Here is a 7,192-nt window from a genome sequence, read left to right on the forward strand (position 1 = left end):
AAACTGTTTTCTTAAAGACATTTTCTTTAGTCTGAAGAACTAGTTTCTAAGATAATTTCTAGTTTTCCACCACTAAAATATCCTCTCTCAACTTACTGTTTATTTTTTTTGAAATTATAAACACACAGCTACATCAAGATAAAGGTGTTTCAGTTTTCCTGACCACTGATAAGTCCTCCAGTGGCAATCTGTAACTTGCTGCTGAGCAAGATGGTTCCACCAATTAAACATGGTTGCAGGGCCGGCTGAGTGGCTCAGTTGGTTAAGAGCTTGCTCAAGAGTGTGAGCTCTGAGCAACAGCGGTTCAAGTCCTGGCCCGAGCTGAGCAGCCACTTGAGCTGCCAACAGGTGGCAGGAGGGCTCAGCTTAAAAAGAAAGAAAAACAAAACATGGCTGCAAAACATTAAAATTTGGATGAGGTCTTCAGGAAGGGTGCAGGAAGTAGGATGAGAATGGAGATCATGAATTAAGAATGAATCTCCCCTGAGGAAAAACTTTGATTGTCTCATTTAAGTTTAAGTTTCATTACTTCTTTATATATTCTAAGGGGTGGGGGAGGTGTATCAAATAAGCATGTGAATTGTTATATAAAATGTTTTTGAAATATATTACATTTCAATGTACTGACAGTGATCCTACACAACATGAAAAAAACATATGTAACTTAATTTCTCAACATTTTATCTCAACTTATAAATCTATATGTTGAAGTGGTATTGTTCGTTACCTAACCTTTTCCTGTGCTTCATGTTTGTTATACAAAAATCTAGAAAACAAATAGGTGTGATCTGCTGCAAATATGTACATACCAGACATACAAGAAAATGAAACACAATGACAAAAAAACAATGCAAAACTTCAACGAGTTTTACCTTTTATACCTAAATGGCTTTTCTTATGACAGGACATACAAGACTGGTAGATTATATATTTCTATTTCCTCCCTATCAGCTGACAAACTAGGAGCAAATGTGTCAAGTCATTTTCAGTATGTATAAGAATATCCAGTGGGGAGCATTTTGAAAAGAGGTAAGGCAACACTTCAGATGGAAAGGCTCAATTCCCTCATAGTAACTGAGGCTGCCTGCACTCGTCTGAGGTCCTCCATGGCATCAAAGCACAGTTTTTGCTTAACCAGTTGCTATCTTACATTTTCATGTGTCTCAAAACACAGGGTTCTAAGTTCCGCAATGCATACACAGCATCACTGGCAAAATACTGCCGTTGGGAGAGAAAAAAAAGTAACTGTAGGCAGTAATTCTTCTTAAGTTATTTTGCTCCTTCATTAAACTAATTCATTTTTTGAATGTTAATTATTATCTAGTTTCTCTAAAATATTCTAGGAAATACGAAGAGTCAGGCAATCGGGCTCCTGCCTTCTGAGACCTAAACAAACAGTTGAGGAGACTGATAGATTTGAAACAGTTAGAGAATAATAAAAGATAATGCAACATGTAGTAAATTAAGTTTGTAGGATTTAAGTTAATTTTTATTTGAGGATAAAAATCAAATGTGACATAAAATTTTCCTATTGATTTTAGAAAGGTATTACTTTCTAGATTGGAAAATCCATTCATGTTTTGCTCTTATTATGATGATGTCTCTTAGTGACAAGTGCTATTTCATTAAGGAGACCTTTTTCTCTTATGGGATGAATCTTTGTGAACCTTCAATCTATATGATGATGGGGAGTATCTTTCAATCATTGTTTGCCTTAAATTCTGTAGTTAGCATTATATTTCTTCATCAGTGCATAAATATCACTGAATGACTTCAGGCCTGTTGAGTTGTTGTTGATCTGTTTCAGATCAGATGGAAAAAAACATTCAAATAAGTCTTTTATCACTATAAGGGTTCTATTTAGTGCAGTGAATTACATTCTGCATCTTGCTATCAAAACTCTGTTTCTCAAGTTTCTTTAAACTCAATTCATTAACCCTCAAGTCATTTTAGGAGGAATGCAAAATTTACACGAACATGAAAATTATCTCATTTTAAATATAGAATTTAGAGAATAATACATGTTAATGTTTCTTTAAGTAATGAAGCAAGGGAAATAAACGAATTAATTTCTCCAGTTTTCAAATAAATGTTAAGACCTTAGAATAAGATGGAGCTCTAATAACTGAACAGGTGTTTAAGAATGCAACTCCAGACAGTAAAGACTGTGATATGTGACAGGTGATTGTGAAACTGCTGTCACATTCGGAGAGAGAGAGAGAGAGAGAGAGACAGAGACAGAGACAGAGACAGAGACAGAGACTCTCTGTGCATAATAGAAACTGATTTATTAAAAAACAATATCAATAACTATGTATAATTGCTCTAAAATGAAAAGAAGCCTAAAACCACCAAATAAGAGAGAAAAAGAGATAATTAGCTATAGCTGTCTGGTCCTCAAAATATTCATCTTTTGCCCCTTCAGCAAATAGCATACTTTGATAAACCTGTAAGTCTATGTGCTTTGTGGACTAAAACACACTGAAGGATTTTGAAAATGTAAATCACTAAAGAAAGCCAAAATGTGTTCTTATTAAATTATTTGAGGATAAATGTACCAAGAGATCCAATTTCTCTCACATTATAAGTACCTTTATAAAAACAAAAGATACATGCAAGCCATATTTGGGATTTGAAGGAACCCCAAATTCTTTAAAAACCGCTTTGAAACTTCAAATCAAAGCAAAAACCAACTAAACTAGAAACCAAGGAGCATCTCTTCAAAGAGCCACAAATGTTAAATTCCTGCAGATGATTCTTGGAAATCAAGTCCAAGGAGACTAAAAATAAAGGGAAAAAAATAAAAAATGATTAAAGTTAAGATCCAGTTTTTAAATTGATTGATCTTTACCAAGTGACAAAAATCTTTAAAAAACAAGTTAAACATGAATTTTAGCAGCCTAATCATTATAATATTTTAGTTCACTCTGAGAAAATCTTGCCCAATGATAATGTAACAGGAGTGTAAGGGTATGATGATTTAAGGATACTAGAAACTGGCTAAAGGCAGGGAGAGAGGGAGAGAAACAGAGACAGAGAGAAAGAGAGAGAGAGGCTGATGACCATGATCATGATGATGATGATGATTTTATAATAAATTAGTTACGTAAGCTGTAGACATGAATTTTTTAATATAAAATTGAAATAGAACAGAAAGGGATCAGCTGGCCAAACCAAAAGCCACTAAAAAGACATCTGCAAATCTCTTTAAAAATCTGTTACAAACAAGAAAAAGAGAAATCTACTCCTTCTTCTGGGACAATAAAACATAGAAAGTTTCATCTGAAATAAGTGAAAAAAGACAGAATCCTAAAAATAGTTTCCATCCTAATTATCCTTAAGTATTCTCTGTTGTTATAGGAAAAATTAAAAACATTAGCATTTAGCCTACAAACACCCAGTAACATAGAAAATCAACCCACTAATTAAGCTAACCTCCAATCTAGGTATGGAAAATTGCATTACTTTCTCATTTTTCAAAGAAAAAGTCAAGTTTCAAGTTCCAATTATTTTAGCAAATTTTATAAAGAACTAAAACATTTGTGTAAAATGAGATAGGATCTTAAAAACAATGAAGAATTTGCATCATTTCATTTGCTTAAAACATGAAAATGTATTTTTGGCAAGCTGGTTTGTTCCTTATTTACTTCTAAAGGTTCTAAAGATAGTTTTTAAACTATCCCATCACCTAAAAGTTAAGAGCTCACTTTTTAGTATTTAAAATGTTTTACAATGAAACATAAGACAGGACATAAAGTTTCAATAGTTTAAAATACAAGGCTGGAAATTTTGACCAGTGGTCTTGATAACAAGATGTTATACTTTATTAACTAAGAGGAATATTGTTAACTATAAAATGTTTATTTGGTGCCTGAATATGGCAAGTGTATAAAACTATACCTTTTAACTTCCAAAACCTCAACATTCTGGTATCCATTTAACAGGATGGGGAAATTAATTGTTTTACAGAGAAAAATACAGTGAGGCTCAGAGAAGTACAGTGATTTATCCAAGAATTTAGGAAAACACTTCTTTCCCTATCCAGATGCTTCTGTGTGGAGAAATCTCTATTAGAGTAGCATTCCTTGTCTCTTTCTATAGCCTTACAAGACTCTTCCCTAAATCAAAAAGAGAGGTTGTCTGGTGAATTTAGAAGGACCTGGGTATGCTCAAATCCACCTAATTCTTCTCTTTCTTTGGAATCTGCCTGCTTGCTGAAATCAAACATTCATCTACTCTTTCATGCCATAAATTTAAAGGCACAGGTCCTCATGGGAAAAGCCTAAGGGTATTAAGGGGTGCAATTTGAGAACAGAATCACAGACTTATTATCGACCTGTCCTACAGCTTTGAAGCTATTATTTTATTATCTTTCTACCTGATGTTTTATGTTTCAGTTGGTTTAGAACATGGATGGATAAGAAGCTTTTCATGTATTAACTTCCATAAAATGTTTAAATAATACCACAAAATATTGGGTCATCAGAAAAGGCATGACGTATGTTTGCAACAGATGGCGCTAGTTCATTTTTGGAAGTACTAGAGTCACTCACATCTATGTTATTGCTATGTCATTTGACAGCTGACAGTTCCAGCTTCATTCTAAAAAAAAATTGAGCGATTTGGTTGAGTTTTGGAGATTTTACAACAAGTTGAAGATGGAAGACCAAACTGTGCATTGTTGCCATATTTTGCTGTTTTTCTTCCATAAAGGGAAGAACACATGTCAAGCTTATGAAAAGTTGCATAAAGTTTATGGTGACAATGCTCTCCAAGAATGTCAGTGCCAACGATGATTCATGAAATTCTGTGCTGGTGATTTTGATCTCAACGACGCTCCTCAGTCAGGGAGGCCCACCGAGGTTGATGATGACAAAATAAAGGCATTGATCAAGTCAAACCCAAGTTACCTGACAAGAGAGATTGCAGAAACATTGCACATCCATCATTCAGGCATTCATGACCACCTGAAGAAGCTGGGATACTTAAGCAAGCTCAATATTTGGGTTCTGCATGAACTCAAAGAAGTTCATTTGATGGCGCGTATAAACATCTGCAATATGCTAATTAAACATGAGGAAAACGATCCTTTTTTGAAGCAACTGTTAACTGGTGATGAGAAGTGGATTGTTTACAACAATGTGGTGCATAAGCGGTCTTGGTTCCAATGTGATAATTTGCCTCAAATTACATCGAAAGCAGACATTCATCAGAGGAAGATTATGCTTTCAGTGTGGTGGGATTTTAAAGATGACATGTTTTTCGAGCTCCTACCAAAGAACCAAACAATCAGTTCGAATGTGTACTGTCAGCAATTGGACAGTTTGAACAAATCCATCATCCAGAAATGTCCAGAGCTCGTTAATTGTAAAGGAGTTGTGTTCCATCGCGACAACACGAGACCACACACAAGTTTGATCATCTGTCAAAAATTATTGGAGCTTGGATGGGATGTGTTGTACACCCACCATATTTACCTGACCTTGCACCATCAGACTTCCACTTGTTTTGCTCTCTTCAAAATTCCTTGCATGGTATAATGTTCAAATCAGATGAGGCTGTAAAGTAGCACCTTGCTCAGTTAGCACCTTGTTCAGTTTTTCATAAATAAAGACAAGTCCTTCTATGAACAAGGAATTATGAAGCTCACTGAAAGATGGCAAAATGTTATCAAACAAAACAGGCAATATATCACTGATTGATCTTTGTTCTTTATATAAATAAATGACCTTTGAAAAACATAGACAAAATACATCATGATCTTTCCGATGACCCAATATATAGACAGGAATACACTTTTTAAGACCTCCATAATTGATGAACAAAAACAATTTAAATGTTACAGCTAATGAAAACATCTTGAGCTCTTAAATTCTTAAAATATCAAATGGATATTTAAGCATCAACAAATAAAGATAATTCTGAATTATAACTGAATGAATAAAATAAGAATCACAAATCTACATTGATAATACCTGCATACATGGATAAACAGATAAAGGAGAAGGGAAAGCTCTTTCTCATATAAAATAACAACTGGTAAATATAGAAGGAACAATAGTACTAGAAAATCACAATTTTGCAACCACCAGAGTAAATATTTGTTCAGGCTAAAATCATTAATTAATGCTAAACAACTCATGGGGGGTAAGAAATGAATTTCATGAGGAACAGGATATTACATAGTCTCAAAGTATCACATATCACTTATTAATTACAAAATGAAAAATAGTAACCACACAGTGGAGAAAATGGAAACACCTTAGTCAAGTGATCAAAACTGACACCCCTTATAGGGAGCAAACAGGTTTATTCATGTGCCTTAGGATATATAGTACCCCGACCATGACATGTCAGCACTTCTGTGGCATTTCAGCCAAGAATTTGTGGAAACAGAAGACAAATCCAAACCAAGAAAAATGTTAAACCATAATTGGCCTATATTTTTATAAACTGCCAATGCCCTGGAAGATTAAAAAAAGGCAAAGGACCTGTTCTATACACTACAAAAGGCTAAAGAGACATGACAACTAAAGGCAATACATGGTTCCAGACTGGAAAATAGTGCTATCAAGGACATTATGGTAATAATTGACAAAATTAGAATATGGATTATAGATTAAGTTAATGTTAATTTTCCTGAATCTTATGACCAGTCTGTGGTCATACAAGACAATATCTCTATTCTTAAGAAATAGACTTTAAACTGTTAAAAAATAAAAGGGCAATATAAAATCTACTTTCAAGTTATTTAGAATATTTTTTTCAGAAAAAAAATATATGTGGGAGAAAGAACCAAATGTGACAAAATATTAAAAATTGGCAAATTTTAGTAAAGGGCTTTTAGAATTTCTTTGTACTATGCTTGCAATTTTTCTGTAGCTCTGCAATTATTTCAAAATAAAATGTTTTTCAAATGTTGAGTAGATAAATTAGAATTATGTTTTTCATTAAATAATACTTGCATATTTCATAAAATCATTTTCAGTTTTCAAAGTACATTCACACATATTATCTATCTTACTCTTATGGCCATCTCACAAATAGAATATGCAAGGCTATTGTTTCTGTTGTATAGATAAAGCATGATGATCAGAGAGGCTAAACCGCTTGCCCTTGGCTTCATTGCTGGAACAAAATCAAAGGTAGAACACATATATTTTGACTTGTGCACTGTTCTTTCTACCACACT

Source organism: Hipposideros armiger, unplaced genomic scaffold (genome assembly GCF_001890085.2).
Source record: "Hipposideros armiger isolate ML-2016 unplaced genomic scaffold, ASM189008v1 scaffold_637, whole genome shotgun sequence".
Classification (NCBI taxonomy): domain Eukaryota; kingdom Metazoa; phylum Chordata; class Mammalia; order Chiroptera; family Hipposideridae; genus Hipposideros; species Hipposideros armiger.